Raw genomic sequence first — 18,006 nt, 5'->3', positions numbered from 1 at the left:
AACTAATACTTTATACTAATACTTCAAATCCATGTTGCTTCCCTTCTAGGCTTATACAAACGTATTCTTCCCATATGTTTTGTTATCACGACGTCACTGGTACAAGGGAAATCATCCGCATTCCATTATTTACTTCCTGGTCAATTACTGTTTGTGTTCCGCATAGAGCAGCTGGTCCTCAGTACTTCCGTTATGTGCCTGTAACCCATATTGCAATCCAGGGGTGTGTGTTTGTCGAATGTCTCCATAGACAGTGACAAATGTAGAACATCAGCAATTTCTGCTGAGTGCACACCAGTGACACAACCATGAATGTATTCACCTCTGTCTTACTTTGACCATCTTGCAGTTTTGGGATAGAAGTAACCTTTTCAGCCTTCATGTGACAATGTAACTTCATGACCAAATGAATGTAAAGTAGCTGCAGATAATGTCAACATCTCTTAATTATTGACTCCTTACGGCCATTCACCCTCTTTTTCTAAATGTAGCTCCTCTCAGTGACAGCTGACAATGATAAAAAAGCATTTATCTGCAGTGTGCCGGCTCTCCTTATGGTAGGCACATATTCATGTACAATTGTACATATGCCAACCCAGACAAACACACATGCCTCAGCTTTGGCAGTTTGCCATATAAGCATATTGTGTGGTATCTGACAAGGTCTCAAACCAGTGAGTTTTAATCATGATGAAATGATCTTGGCCCCACAAAGTCGGAGTAAAGCTGGTTTTCTCCTCAGATGCGTCCATAGTGCTGATAAAGCAGATCTGGACGACTGGTTAATTGGGGGGATGGACTGCGGCTGTTTATAATAAAGGGTTATTTGAATTTGAGCTGTATTGCTACTGATTTAGAGGTCATCGGGTGGCTGTCTCTTACCTTAACCATGCAATTAATGATGTTCCCTCACAAACGTGTATGACATGCCAGCCCACATTTGGTTTGTAATGATGCAATTTACTAGAACGGACAGAAAGAAATGACTGCAAAGCCAACAGGTTTTCCACATGAGCAGCTGGATGAGCCAAGGCTATATAACTACATTGGCTGAAAACTTAATAATGATCTGGGGGTATTTCACAAAGCAAGATAATGCCCTAATCCTTAACATAGTTATGTAGCTTCATCTTATTTCAGACTCATGAAGCAAACTTAGGAGGACAATAGAAAAATGCAGTCCTTTTTTATCACTTAAAAATGTAGTTTCTGTTGAAATGATAAAACTTTGTGTTTCTACAGTGAAATAAGACAAAGACTCAGCCAATGCTAGCGTCCTTGTGACACTAGTTGAGCATGTTAGCATTCTAATAAATATTTGTCTGAAAATGTCATAAACAGAAAGTACAGCTGCAGTTCATGGGAATGTCATAGCTTTGGAGGTATTGATCCGTAAATAATTGGACATTTTAGAAATGCTGACCTGATGATGGTGTTAGGGGATCACTTCTGTGATTACAATTGATCCTTAGGTGGACATGGATGTAGAGTGTGTACCAAATCAATCTAATAATAATTGAGACACTTCACTCTGAGCCACAAACATGACCGTAAAGTCAGGGAATATCCAAAACCACTTGAATAGATATTTTGGCTTCCCGAATGCCTGTAGCCTACAACATTGTGTGCTAATCTGTCTAATTAGTGTTGAGATATTTCTGAAGATACAGTAAAACCTTGACCTGTCTGTGGCAAAAAGTCCAAGGTCAAAAGATCACTGAAGTCATTAGGAGTCAACATATGGGGGGCTGTGGCGAACTGGATAGGGTGGTGGACCCGCAACTATAGGGTAGGTGGTTCAATCCCCAGTCTCCCCGCCACATGTCCAAGTGTCCCTGAGCAAGACACTGAACCCTAAATGTCTCCGTTAGCAGCACCCTGCGTGGTAGCTGCTGCTATCGGTGAATGTGTGCTCCAGTTGTAAGTTGCTTTGGATACAAGTGTCTGCTAAATGACATGTAATGAAATGTAACATTTTTGCACCAGTCGATAGTTGTGAAGATGTTTCGATCAACAAAAGTCAATAAGATTTATTTTCTGAGATTAGCAAGCATTAGTTAGTTTTAGTCATGGCCTGGCACCCCAACTGAGCTTTTCACAGTCAAGGCCTCCTCCCAGAAATGCAAATGTTAGCTGACAGGGAAAAAACCTAAACTTCATTAGGCCATAGCCACATAGTCACAAGTCATTTTAACGTAAGCAGACCAACACAGAGTAGCACATCACACTTAATGAAGCCAGAACGTTATCAATATGTCTCACTAGTGCTCGCGAAATACCATTATTTTCTTCAGCCAACTTCAATCCCTCAATATTTGCTTGTTTGTAGACACAATTTCATTTTGCTCATTAATTGGTCTGCTTATCATATTGTAAAGGCTGTTTTTTGACCCTGGCAGACATTCCTTCCGCAGAGAGCGAGGAGGACAGGTGGCCTTCAATCCAATCCAATTGTCTAGCCATGAAAAGCTAGTAAATATCAGGTGTTTTTGAAGAAACATCAGGAGCTCCATTTTGCTCCACTTCATTCCACTTTTTCCCCTCCGCCCTCTCACTTTCATCACCTTCCCTCTCCCCGATGACTGTCTCTCACAGATAATGTCAGTGGCTCCAGGGTGAGTATAGCACAGTGTGATCCTCCCCCCTTCATCTGTGCCTTTACGCCTTTTTTCTTCCTCTCCGTTTCTGTCTTCTGCACCTTGTTCCTCTGATCTGCTCCCTCTTCCCTTTTTGATAAGCCCCAATCTCTCTCTCTCTCTCTCTCTCTCTCTCTCTCTCTCTCTCTCTCTCTCTCTCTCTCTCTCTCTATCTCTATCCCCCTACACCTGTCAGAATTTAGAGGGGGATAAAAAATCACTAAGCTCTGAATTATCGGGCTCTGCTAAAGGTCACAGTCCTAATCATCCCAGATGATTGTGAACAGAACCAGCAGCAGTCATTAGCAGCACTCTGTCTGGAACGGAACCAAAAAAAAAGAAGGATGACAAGAGCATACTTTTAGCTCCAGTTCCAATGGAAAGACAGAAAGGCAGATGGCTGATGTACGGACAACTATGCATTTCTTTAAAGTGCGATGAACTTTTTAAATATTTCTGAAACAGTCTAATTTTTCTTCTGATGATCATAAATTATTGTGTTATTATGTTAAAGCAAATGAGACCATCAGTGCAAAGAATTGTATTTGTATATCGTTTTTCTTAATGCCTTTGTCCGGGTACCCTCACCCAGGAACAACAGCTGGTGTAGTAAAAACACTACCGCTGTTGTCCAAAGGAGCCGCTAGAGTCAATACAAACAGAAAGTTCCTCTTAGCCATTTTAAATTACAAACCATATCAACACCCAATTTTGTACTGTAGATTTGAAGTTAAATATGTTTTAGAGCAGTATCTGTTTTGTTTTTTTAAAGAAGCTGGGGTAAAAATTAAAATGAATTGGACACATCTTCTAGAGTGGGTGCTGTTTAGCATATGAGCACAGCGAGAAATGACAAGAGCAGAAAAACAGCGCTAAATCACAACATTCAAAAAGACATTGCGGGGAGAGATGTAATCAATATTGTGTGTATAGTGTGTGGGAGACAAATACCCAAAGGGCACCACAAACAACATAAAGAACATCAAGGCGACAAGCAAAGTCAAGAGTATGAGGAAAGCACAATCTGAATTATAACCCAAACTAAGGAGTTATATAAAATGTTAAGGGGAAATACAATCAAATTAAACCCAATAGCCCTGATACTGGAAAGAAAAATGCATAGATGGAAGCGTGGTGATGTATTTTTAGGGTGCATGTGTGACAAAATGATATAATACTACTATATAATACTAATATTGTCACTGTCTCACTGCTGGCTGTAACCACAGGTGTTTACCACAACATGACACAACCATCACTGAAAAGCCAGTTTCAGGTAAATTCATGAGAGGGACCCAAACCATAACAATATTACTAATTATATATAATTATATATATTTTCTTTATTTACCATCCTTTATTCGTTACATACTATAGCATATGGTATTATGTCACAATATAGACATGTTGTCAACTTGTGTATAGCTTACACTGACAAGGGACGTTAAATCCACTGGCAAAACAAAGTAACAAGCCTGATTGGGCAGTTTTGTAACATGCCACAAGATACTGTTAAGCAGTGCAGGTGCATTAAGACCAGTAAACAATTTCCACACGTGGGCTATGTGATGACGTAAAAGCTACTTCCCCCACAACTAAGGATAATCCATCCATTGGAGAGAAGAAAGTGTGAGGAGAAAACAGCATGTGGATTTAAAAAGGATTTATGGAGATTAGAAATGCATTCAACACGTTTAGGCCTGAAGAATGCGCACATTGAAGTTGCTGAGAATCACAGCCAATAAACATACCTGTGTTTGTTTTCAGTAAAACTCCACAGGGGGTTCCTTTAAGTTTGAAGTCTAGCCCGACATAACCTGAGTACTTCAGAGAGCGATATAGATGCCTGGCATGCCTACACTACACACAGTGCCGACCACAGACAGAAGGCATTGCAGAGGTCTAGAGGAAAAATAAATGTTCATGTACCAAGAAGTCTGACCAGCAGAGCACTTTGTTCACAGCTGACAGAGTTCCTGTCAGCCCAGTGGCAGGCTACCCCACTTTCACCAGTCCATCAGTCAGCTTTCCAGCACCTCTTGGCACCCACTCCGCCTGATAGCTCTCTATCAACTCTCTGATGCTATCTACTGCTCAAGCTAGCTATCGTTTCATCAGCCTCGCAGAGCATCTTCTCCCTCTCTCTCCGAACCTCCCTGACCCCCCACGTCTCTCTCTCTCTCTCTGTCTCTCTCTCTCTCTCTCTCTCTCTCTCTCTCTCTCTCTCTCTCTCTCTCTCTCTCTGTCTCTCTCTCCGTCTCTATCTCTCTCTCTCTCTCCCTCCCTCTCTCTTTCTCGTTGTATGTGGATCGATGAGTAACTGCTGTGTTGAATGTCAGGCTGTCTGACAGAGGACACACGGGCTGGAGGGACGCCAGGGGACGAGCGCTGACTCCATGTCCCCACAACACATCAGCATGATGGTCGTGGCACTGAGTGTGCATGTAGGATTCTCTGCATGCGGGTGTGTGTGTGTGTGTGTGTGTGTGTGTGTGTGTGTGTGTGTGTGTGTGTGTGTGTGTGTGTGTGTGTGTGTGTGTGTGTGTGTGTGTGTGTGTGATGAGAGGAGACCATTGATTCTCACAAGTCTCTATCGCTCTGTAACAGTGGAGCAGGGCAGGTAAAGGTCAAAGCCAAGAGAGTCAGCTAAAGCTTGATATACACTGCACAGATACTGTGTTTACGTGTGGCAACAAAAGGCCATTCACAGCATTAAACACAAGGAACACACACTCTGCAAATCGTCCTTCAAAAATACATTGTGTGTGTGTGTGTGTGTGTGTGTGTGTGTGTGTGTGTGTGTGTGTGTGTGTGTGTGTGTGTGTGTGTGTGTGTGTGTGTGTGTGTGTGTGTGTGTGTGTGCTTACAGGAGCTCCAAGGGGAGTATTTACAGCACAGTATCTCAGTAATATCACCCTGTAGAGAAACAGGTTACCAATTTGTGTCTTCCTTTACCCTCTTCCTATCTGTCACAGAAAATGGCCACCCTGTTCCACCCTGTTAACCGACTCACACAAACACACAGACTCGACTCCTTCATTACCGGAGTGCCAGAGTGCCTCTGACGGAGGAGGAGTGTCATTCCGACATTCTCTGTGTGCTGTGTGTGGGATCCAAGCTAAAACCCCATTAGCTGTCAACCCTAGAATAGACTCTCACTCTCACCATGCCCAACTGTGTTTATGGAGCCGACTGGAAAAGGTTTAAAAATCTATGTCTAAATCGAATTTTGGTATTTTATAAACTATGAATGAATGGGACCTTTTAGAGAAATAAACACATAAATAAAAGTGTAATAATGCTGACCAGCGGTGTAAATAGAATGGATGCTACAAATGTACTATCTGCATGTCAAAGGAGTTAACTCAGTGAACTATGATTACATTTTACATCAGTATATGATTTGATTAAAGATGAATTAATCAAGATTTGGATCAATTTAGCTATTTGTAATAGAAAAGTGTTGCTCCCCATGATGATCCTATTTATCTATGCTGGTGACATTCCTGTGTCCCCTTTTCTTCCCTCCTCCATTTTACTGTCAAAACCCCCAACACCACACGTAACCACACACAGGCGCACACGCAGGTGCACACGCACACACACACACACACACACACACACACACACACACACACACACAAACACACACACGCACACCACTGCTTCATTTGAAGTCACAAAAGGTCAATCTCTTTAATCTCCACTGACACAATCGTTATTGGATTCTCCTCAGCATTTCTAATGAATATGGATACACACATAAGGGGACTTGTGTACATGTGCATACACACACACTGTTTTGCACAATCCCTCACATTGGCTTACCCGCCATTTCTATCTGTTGAGACCACCTGCAGTACATGTAGATGCATCTTGTTGCTATTACCCTTGTGACTTGCGGGCCATCAAAGCAGGAAAATGTGTCCTCACTTCTCACACTGAAACCTCGTGCAGCCGAAAACTGTTTTATCAAGACAAATAGCATTCTCAGTCAGATGTAAGGTCGTGATGGCTTTAATTTCACACATGTGTGGGCACGGTGGATGGGAGCGTGGTGGGGCCCCACTGGGAATAGGAAATATATTTGTTTCTCTCCTTTTTTAAGCAGAGCAGAGCCTCGAAATGTACGGATCACTCATAGTCTCTAATGAGTTACAATGGTCATAATGTCAGCCTCACGGGAAACTCTAAGCTAAACCCCATTCTTCTTGTCAATCGTTACTGTTTTGGGATGCAACAACACGGCAGCTTGACAAGTACAGTCAATGCTGTGAGAGAAAACAGAAATGGTGTTTGATTTAAAAGATTAACATTACTTTTGTTCTCTTGTGGTTGTGCAAATGATGAGTGTCCAGTACGAACACAAAAGCTGGCCGTCTTCAACTGTCTCTAAGCTATGATGGCGTGAGGAGGCACCAGCCAATGAGAGAAGGCATTCAGTTACTCCATAATTTAATATCCTCCAGGAAGTAGCCAGCTATCTATATTTAACTGCTGTCCAAATAATGGATGTAATATGAGATTTGGATAAGGTGTTCTAAGATGGTGCCCCATTCAATGGATAATGCTGTCAAGGCCCATAATGCATTCACAATAGCATCTTTCTCTGGCTGAATCTGGTAGTCTGCCAGCAGGCATGAACCCTCAGGAAGGTTTGATCTTAGTGTATTTCCATCTTTAAAGTCATAAGTAAATTGTTATCCTTGTCAGACATATTTATAGGCTATTTTACTGTATAACATGCTAGAGTTTATATGGGGCTACACACAAAACCAAGGCGAGCATACACAAGTTCCTATCGTTCTCTTAAAATAATATTAGTTTGAGGATTCCACTTTGCAAACTGGCATTATGAATGTTAGCATGATGATAAACTCAGTTTCAATGCTGTGCCCTATAAAGCAACCTCACTGTATAAGTATCACACAAAAAGTGAACAATATGCAAACATTTCAGGTTATGCAGACTAGTAAACACACACACAGACACACAGACACACACACACAGACACACACACACATACTCACACACACACACACACACACACACACACACACACACACACACACACACACACACACACACACACACACACACACACACACACACACACAGAGTACTGTGACATCACAGTAAGAGAAATGTAGGGTTAGACAGTGAGACCATAAACACTCTTTCTGCCTTTTCTCAGGCTAGGATGAACCAATTTCAATTTTTTTTGCACATTTATACTACATAGGATCTCAGAATTCAATACACCTTCATATTCCCACCGGTGAAGTAGGCCTTTAAATGTGGTACAAAGATATAAGTAGTAATTACCCTTGCAACCACTGCAGAGGAAGTGTTTTAGTTGTTGATTCAGCTCATCCTAAAATGGGGGGATGGATTTGTCAAAAGGCCCTGCACACACTCACATGTGTTCTTTATCTTTTTGATAAGACCTCTGCTAAGGCTGAAGTTAGAAGCAGCTCGGGTTAGGATTATAATGAGGATGCCAGACTCAATGTACCAATACAAACGTTCTAATTTGAATTTATCACACAGCTAGCACAAACATACTTTACCCACATATTCCTGGTAGGTTTCCTAATCAGCCAACATGGCTGTGGGGGTGCATGGCCTTTAGGAAGAAAAGGTGGACAACTGACTATGCTAGACTTGACCATTTCTATTCATCAATCATTGCACTATTGAGGCTGAACTCTTTATCTGAACAATTTGCTTTAGTTGGACAAAACAATGTTCAATGATTTCCCCCATACTTGATTACAGGTTTCCTTATTAGTGCAACTACTGGATATGCTTCAATGCTGTGGTTTCAAAGTGTCAGTGTCTGAAGCTGGATCTTCATGACCAACTGGAGTGTGATGTCCAAATAAACTTTTAATTCACTCTCAAAGGGCGACATTCACTGTTTCTATACGCATCAGTAAAACGATTGGATAGCACCAATTTATATTTCTCTCCCTCTCTGTAACTTGCTCTCTCTTTCTCTCTCTCTCTTTCCACAGTGATTCATGATGGTGTTTCCTAATGAGGTTTGTCTCTTCGGAAACCTCCCATTAACACTGCAAATTATAGTGAGCTAAAATTAAACCCTTTTGCCTCCTCGTCCTGCCCACTTCCAACCCATTCAGACAGATTAATAATTGAGTTTGCTGCTTGCGCCACGTCATCTGTTATTTATGATATCAAATAAAGGCCCCTATTAGTGTTATATACTGCCCATGTGTGCATACAATACATGCACCTTCATTGTAAAGATGCTTTACAATGTAGACGTTTTTCCATTACTCTAAGTGGTAAAGAAGGAGAGAAATGTCCTCATGTTTGTATGCTAAGAGGAAGCAGACCTCAGCATATACACTATATGAATATTTTTAATTACTATTTCCCTATGTTTTGCTCCTGGGCATCTGCATAGAGACAGAGGAAGAGAGAGTGTAATTTGCTCAGTACCTCCTGACATCTGCATCTGAAGGGAAAACACCTTTTAGCTGTTTGACTGTGCACTGGGCTTGTCAGTACACAGCTGGGAGTGAATCTCAGCAAAGCTTATGATGATCTGGGCACAAGAGAAAAGAGCCATAACTTTTACAGTCCAAGGTAACAGAGAATAAAAGAGTCCTTACAATGCGAAAAGGCCTACATGCACTCTCAGAACAAGTCTTTGTCTCATTACTTGAACTTGCTTTGAACAGGCGAAACTTTGTTGTGAGAAATCAACTGAGATTCTGTAGAAACATATAGGTCTGTATTTCCTAATTTAAGTTTTGCTGATGAAATAATTATCCTGGAAGTGAAACTCCTCACACATGATGGTGTTTAGCTTTTGATTTCTGATAACATCAGATTGTATTCTTGCTCTGGCCCACAATATTATTAACGAGGAGGGAGAAGGGTCAAGGGACAAAAAGAAAATGTGTTGAAGGAACTAATTGGTATGCGTGTGTGTGTGTGTGTGTGTGTGTGTGTGTGTGTGTGTGTGTGTGTGTGTGTGTGTGTGTGTGTGTGTGTGTGTGTGTGTGTGTGTGTGTGTGTGTGTGTGTGTGTGTGTGTGTGTGTGTGTGTGTGGGGAGTCAGAAGGTTAGAAGGGAAAATAATTGAGGTGATGAGAGAGGTGAAGGGAGGCTTGGTTTGATTCTGTGTTTTGTCACTGAACAGATCATGTGTTTAAACCAAGAGCTGTTTCATCACAATAAAACACTGCTTAACACACTTTGACCCGGTCCCACTTAAAATGAATGGTAATCAATGATATGACCAATGACCCAGAAAGAGTCAAGGCCACCTCTTTGAATCTGGCCTAATGTTCTTGAAATGTCTGAAAGTAGAAAGTAAGCTTTTTGGAAGAGTAAGTTTGTCTTACTTAACTTATTATAAACAACCAAATCTAAAAAAAATAATAATTAAAATTCATGTTAAATTGTAACATAATTTAGACAAATTCTACCCTTTTTTCCACATAATTATCCAGCCCTATCTTACACTTGATGTTGTGTCCTTAGACACTCCAAAGTTGTTGTGTTTAGTTTGCAAAATGGGCAAAGTACGACATTTACAGTAACCAAACACAACTTGAGTCTTGCTAGGTTGTTGCTGAATATTTCATCCTGATTTTTGTATTGTAAATTGTCATTTATTTGATTCTTTTAAACTCAAAACAATCCATTTCTGATTGTTTGTAATCCTGACTAAAACGAATATTGTGATAATTCTACACATACAATAATGCAACAATGCACATCAGAACAGATGTCTCCTGTGACACTCTAATGCTATGCTGTGATGGTAATAACAAAAACTACAACTACTACTAATAGAACTACTACAACTAATAGAACTACTACTACTACTACAATAATAATAATAATAATAATAATAATAATAATAATAATAATAATAATAATAATAATAATAATAATAATAATAATAATAATAATAATAATAATAATAATAATAATAATAATAATAATAATAATGCAATCCATTTAATTCGAGAGAAATATTCTAATGCTATGGTAAGTACATTTTCACAACTATTTATGCTGCCATGAGGTATAGGGTTCATGATGTAATGGCAATGGCTGTGGTGAATGAAATTACCACAGAAGTAGAGCAAATCATAACCTTAGGAAATTGCTGCATTAAAATGTCATGACAACATCTGCCGAATCTATTAGGAGTTACCACACTATTTCACCTCTGACTCTTTACATGCCTCTCTTAACACAGTGTTTTCCATTATAGGTTTGGTTCCGATTCCTACTGTGTGACTAAAAAAGGGTCAAATTGGAGCCCTTGGACCTTGGCCTACTCTGTTTCTGCAGACCAGATATCAGCTGCCACAAGAATGACTGCTTCCTTATCCATCTAAGAATAGTCTGCAGTCATCATTTATCCAGCAAGCTGCAGTTCACATGTAAGGCCTGGTTTATTTAACCATGCCTAATGCAAAAAGTTGTAAATTCTCTACAAGCCACTCTGCTCTGGGGTGCCAGCCGTCGTCTTTACAATTACCAGATGGTTTGGAGTAGGGAGAATAACACAATAAAACACTTTTACCCGTAGCCTTCTGTAAAGTGAGTTTGTGCGAGTGTGTGTGAATAAACTTACACTCATGTACATGTGTATATACACTGGTGAGTGTGGTTGTGTTTAGATAGAGGACAAAGACCTACAACAGCACAGATGTAGAGATAGAGATAAAGCAGAGAAGAACAAGTAGAATAGACTTTATCTCTAGGTACAAACAGACACACACACACACACACACACACACACACAGAGAGAGAGAGTCACACACACTTGTATACAAAATAAAAAGATACACTTGTGTTACGTATGACAAGCCTCATGGGACCCCATTGCTGACGTACAGACGTTTCTAAAAGAGTTTCATTTCCCACTCAAGGAAAGAAAACATCAAGTAAGGAATACACACATTATGCAAATGTGCACCAAAGTGCTATAGTCAGATACACAGGAGTAAAGGCAACAAGATAAATCCACTCCAAATCCAGAAAGTCTGAAAATACCCCAACCCCACAGTATACCATAGACAGGTGAAAAGTACTTTGAGGAGATCACAGTCCTCGTCACTTACAAAGTAACAGATGTGAACAGATGAAGATGGACACAGTGATTAATCCTGAAGGAATGAAGCCCCGGTGGTCACTCACTGTGGCCGTGCAAGTTACGACTGACCACTCATCAGTTCAATTAAATCAAAGTCGTATCAGGGTATTTTTTAAAGAACTAAATAAAACCTGCAGTGATGATATTCTTAATATTGAAAACAGAACTCTGCATTTCATGTATAATTTACAAGTTGTGTGTGGGTGTATGTAAAGGGAAAACATTTCAAAAGTGGCCTTGCATCAAACAAAATGTGATTGATGATTTGGATTACTTTTTAGCAAAAGCAAATGTGTATAAAACAGCTAACAATGCAAATGAGTGGACATTTGCATAAACTACTATCTTTTCTTTGGACAAAAGGGCAGACCAAGATCCGATTTTTCTTCACAATTAGCATACGTAGTCCAAAGAGGCCGCTCTCTCCTTTATCATTTGTACTCTTCGAACAGCCTTACTGCCCACTCGTTTTTATTATTATTATTTAGACAATTTACAGGTCAACTAAAATGCTCAGGTCTTCTGAAAGGAACCAAGAAAAATAAACATTATTTGAAGTGAAAAACCATGCAGGCTGTCATGTAACACAATACCAATTAGGTGGGCCTCAAATCCAGACTGTCTCTGTCTCACATCACAGTCACCACACAATCTGTCTGTTTTTAATCACAGCTTTAGCAATGAATGATTTTCTCTTTTTTTAACCCCTCGGAGACTACATACATCAAAGACAATGCCATTGGAGAAAACCTGCCAGTCCACCATATTTGTTATGTCTTTAGCGAGGGTGTGAAGGGGGTTAGTTCTGTGGTGTGTGGAGTCCCTCATTAGAGACCTGAGGATGTTGAGCCAGCATATGCTGAGGGGTCACCTCTCTGGCTCTTCTCTCCTCAACACACACACACACACACACACACACACACTCTACATTAAATTGCCTGTCTCACCTAGAGCCATACAGTTTGATGTGCCAAACACAGATTCTCTCCCCTTTATTTAGAAGAGAGAGCTGCCAGCGGTGCTTTACCATGCAAATTCCACTGTGTCCTTTTATGTGGAACCTTGCTAACATGCCCGTCGTGTCATGCTTCTCCAGCAGTGGCTGCTTTATTTAATGTAAATGTGCTGCCCTCTCAAAGCCGTGGTCAGGATCAACGCAGCTCTTAACCCCGGAGTTAATATTCCATGAGTGGAGAAACTATGTAAGCCTAGCTGGGTGCTCCCAAAGCAACCCACCCTTACTCAGGTGGACTCATGATAGAGAATTATTTAGAGATGAATAGATAGGACCGTCAGTGAGCGTGTGTGAGAGACCGAGGGAGGAAGAGCCGAGCTATACTACCTCTTCTCTTTTCTTGTGGTTTTATTGCTGAGCTGTGGTCGGATCATGTGTTTTATCTCTGGAGTGTAATAACTTTAGATTACGTTCAGGAAGTGTCAAAGGAAGAGCATTTAGCGTTTGGCCGGTGTTGGCCCGTACATATTTCCCATGTGTTGTACATCCCACTTTATACAGAGTAACTTAAAGTAGTAGCGTGGTTTATGGACAAAAGCTGCTTGCTCTTTTATAATTTATGATGAGAGAAAACGCTTGTGTTGGTGGATGGTGGCAATTGTGTTACTGCACTGTTCGCTATGAACACAGCAGCGCGATGATAAGGCAAGAACACACCGATGTCCTCTGATGTCCTCTACACTCTCTCCCCAGCGTCCCCCAAGACACACAAGCGTATCTCCTTATCACACGCAATTAGTGCACATGTCCAAGTGTATACGCACAGGGATATAAGCTCATACAAACACACACACTAAAAACTGTTCCTACATCAAGTCAGTAGACCAACCCGATGAAGACTAAACACCACAACAAAGGCACATTTTTCTGCCTGGTTGGCTATTTCATTTGTGAGTATGAAGTCCGCACAGACCTCACTGATATTCATCAACAGCCAAATGCTGTTAGGATCACAGATGTATGAGTAACATATTGAGGATGTCACCTCGGGAGAAATGTGAGCCGCCCGGCATATTGAATTGAGAATTAGTCTCAGCTTTCAAGTCTCCACTGTCTTGCGGTTTACAAGGGATGCATTTGAATATGATTCGATTGCGATTTGCATTTTTAGAAGCCTTTCCGTGCCGACTGGGAGGAGATCATAATCTTTTTTAGTTTTTTTTTCCTCCTCACTGGAACATCTGCTTCCCCTACGCATTATAATATCGTGATGTTTGTTTTTTTTTCATATCAAAGCCAGTACACAAGTAGGCACGGAATATGCTAAATGCATTGTGTGTATGGCAAGACAAACAAATTTCATTTGTGAAGTTTTCTTTTTTTTTTTTTTTTTTTAAATGATGGTCTGTGGGAGCTGGTGATGTTTTATATTGACAACTGTTAGCGGGTATAGAGCTTGATGTGATTCTTGACTTCTGTAAATCTATTTTGGTAGTTTTTCTCCTCAAAAAGTGTTCCAAAACTCACTCTACAAGTTTTTCTGCATAGCTAAAAGACGCTCCGCAGTCACTAATGTGTCTCTCAATCCTGAATAGGCCTCAGACACCTCACTGAAGTTAGAAATTTGTAAGTGGTTTAACATCCACTGTGAGCATTTAGCTGCTAAAGACCCAACATACTTACTCACCTTTCCACACATTTATTTTACTAAACCTTTACCTATTCCCAGCACCTATAAATACCAATATCATGCATAATGTTCTTAGAAAGGCCTTTTGCAGTCCTTAACATATACCTGAATGCATTCATCCATTTAACCACTTGGTAGCCATTTGTTAAGCCATACAGGTTAACCATTGTCAGGGTTTCAGGGAAAGACAGACAAGAACCCAATTGCAGGACACAGGAAACAGTTCAGATTCAAAAATAGATTTTAATGAAGTGGATGACAAACCAGGTAGTAAGACAGCGTGGCAAACAAGTCCAGTTGGGGCAGGCAAAAGGGAAAGTCCAAAGACAGGTCAAAACACAAACAGGATCGGAACACAGGATGAAATCTGAATGCTGGAAAGCTGGGTGAACACACTAGGACATCTGACAATCTGGCAACTGACTGAGGGAACTGAACTGAGATATATACTGGGGCTGATTAACTGATGAGGACCAGGTGAGTGTGGGGCAGACCAGGTGAATGTAATTAACAGGGAGTGCAGAGCAGGAGGGAGTGGCCGGGCCTGAAATGACATGAGAGTTAGAAAGGAAACCAGGAAAACAGACATATGAAAACACACTAAATACTGGTTGAAGTTGTGACAACCATGACAACAAAAAACTATTTTGTATAGTAGTGAGGTGTCTGAGTTGCTCCAACAACTTAATTAACACATTAATATATATTACAGTATGTCTCATGGTGTAAAATGTGAGTGTTAAGGTATTAAAAAATAATTGATAAAGTACAGCCCAAACTTTAGAACCTGTGCCACAGACGCTCCCTTACAAACCTTTGTTGAGATTTTCTCCTCAGAGTATAATTTAAATCTATGATTACTTTTTGGTCAAACTCAATTATTTTCTCAGAGAGAGAGAGAGAGAGAGAGAGAGAGAAATATCCTGCAAAGGTTTTTCAATAAAAGTTTTAGAAAGAAAGATGAGTCCAATAAAAAGCAATAATACTAGCACATCCTCATTTAAAAGTGCTTTGTCATATATCAACTCCAAAGGCAATGAAGAGACTAAAGGACTTTTATTAGCTCATTAGCATGCTAATTGTTGCAGAGGAATAACAACACATATAGAGAGAGGGGAGTTCAACCCCACCATCGTTTGGGTTGCGACTCAGGCGTTATCGTTTCGAGTGGTAGACTTATTTATTGGCCCATTCCAACACAAATTTGTGGGAAACATGTTCAAATCGCTGCTGAGAAATGATGTTGTCAGTGTTATGAGGGGGCCGCATTAAGCAATCCTGCCTTTACTGTTTGCAAACATCATTCAGGGTCAATATCCGCAGCTCTGAAAGGTGATCCTCCAAGGTTTTCTCAGAAGTGCAATTGATTTTTATTTTGCCTTTTGTCTTAGCTTTATGAGTATAGCTGAGTGTCATACTACAAATGCAAATAGCTCTCTCTCTCTCTCTCTCTCTCTCTCTCTAGCTATTTAAAATGTTCCTTTGTCTTTCTAGCCCGATCCTGGCAGTTCCGTTTGATTTGATCCTCAATAACCTCAAATAGCTAGAGGCTGTTTTTTGGAATAAATTAGTTCTCGAGAGGTGCATATGAGCTGGCAAAGGAGGCCTAGGAAAGAACAATAATATAAGGATGGAGCCATGCTGCTGGGTAATTTTTAGGATGCTGGTGCTACTAACATCATTGTCCAGGTCATGGGCTATCTTGTAATCCCTTGACTTTTGATCATGTACATAGTGAACACATGGCAGATTCTCACATGGGATTGTATGTGTATGTTTCTATGTGTGTTCGTCTATAGCTCGAGACAGCAAGACAAAGAGGGGGAGTTTAATGGAGTGTCCCGGGGCGAGGCTCCGTTGTTCCCCATCATCAAGCACGCTGGCAGTGCTTTAGCCCCGTAATGGCTACCGTGCGCCCTTAGCCACTAACACGCTCCACAGTTTCCTCTCACTCATTGCTCATTCTTATTGGCCAGGTGCAACCACATTCCACACTGGGGGGCGGGAGGTTGAGAGGATGCACTACATTAAGATACAGGGGGCAAGTGAGTGTTGCGAAAGGGTGTGTGTGTGTGTGTGTGTGTGTGTGTGTGTGTGTGTGTGTGTGGAGGGGGGGGGGGAGTATAGAGCCAAGGGGGAGGGGTGATAGGTGAGGGTGGGAGAGGGTTTATGAGGTGATTATGGAAGGAGTCACATAACAGCACACAGTCTAATCACAGAAACAAATGGCTGCCAGTCTCTGAGAGGAGGGTGGGGGGACGCTACAGCTTGCATAGACGTGCCCCATCTGGAATCAAGTCACACATTGTCAAATGCACTATGCCGAAACCTTCACGTGTGCACTCAAATATATATATAGCGCTGCAAAACATCTCTGACAGCAGCCATTTAGAGGAGAGGATGATGTTTGGCCAAGTGGAGAATAGTCTGGGGCAGCTGAATCCCTCGCTCATATATCACAGGCAGAAAGCATTACAGACAATCATGTCAGTGCCATTCAACGCACATGGAGGAGGACATAAAAACTAAGCCGGGGCTGTCAACCTGCTCTTTCACACACACAGTGGCCTGGCCTGCCTCTGTGTGTGTGTGTGTGTGTGTGTGTGTGTGTGTGTGTGTGTGTGTGTGTGTGTGTGTGTGTGTGTGTGTGTGTGTGTGTGTGTGTGTGTGTGTGTGTGTGTGTGTGTGTGTGTGTGTGTGTGTGTGTGTGTGTGTGTGTGTTTCTGTGTTTCTGTGTTTCTGTTTGTGGCTGAATGTTTTATATTCAACTGTTTTATATTTAGTTGATTTGCTAAACATTATTATTGTATGAGTTGATCTCCATGTGACTGGATATTAATATTTTATTATATTGATGACGTCAGTGGTTTTAGAGAAATCTCAGGTACAACAATTATTGCTCAACACTAAATTGGCATTTTGTGTCATTTGCAGCTGAGCTTTTTTTTTCTTGGTCTCTACTGCCCCCTAATGATAGTAAAGAGACACATTCTGATTACAATCATTTTTAGGGAGAAAGTCAACCCAGAATGGAATATTATAATATTACTTATCAAAAAACATACATCAGATAAATCCAATGCCATAATGTGCCATATCAAAGATACATATGTAATACTTCCGTCATGCTTATTCTTCCACCCCCAATACATTTCACAGTATTTTGAAACGGAAAGCTTTCTAAAGTGCTGGCATAATGCAACGCTCTCAGGACAAGGGAATAACTGTTCCTCATTGTGACCTAAATGTGACATATCTGAGTCAGTTAAATGGCAGGGTCTTGGACACCGTGCCCTTATTCTATATCACCCACTGTCAGGGGAAATTATCCCACCAAGCCTCAGCGGTCCCACCAATCACTAGGTGTCAAGCACAATGAATAAGGTGAATAGGATGGATGACTGACACAGAACTGATGTGTTTTTTATTACTATACATGACAGTGACATTTAACATTGTTAAACTTTAGCCTATTTGATTCCTCATATATATTTTATTTTCTCCATCATACTGATCGGCTCTGCTTGAATTATGAATTGTTTAATTGCAGCGTAATAACTTTTTCTTGTATCAAAGAGTTT

This window comes from Ammodytes marinus (assembly GCF_949987685.1).
Source record: "Ammodytes marinus genome assembly, chromosome: 1".
In the NCBI taxonomy this organism is placed as follows: domain Eukaryota; kingdom Metazoa; phylum Chordata; class Actinopteri; order Uranoscopiformes; family Ammodytidae; genus Ammodytes; species Ammodytes marinus.
Note: the sequence above shows the minus strand (reverse complement) of the source record.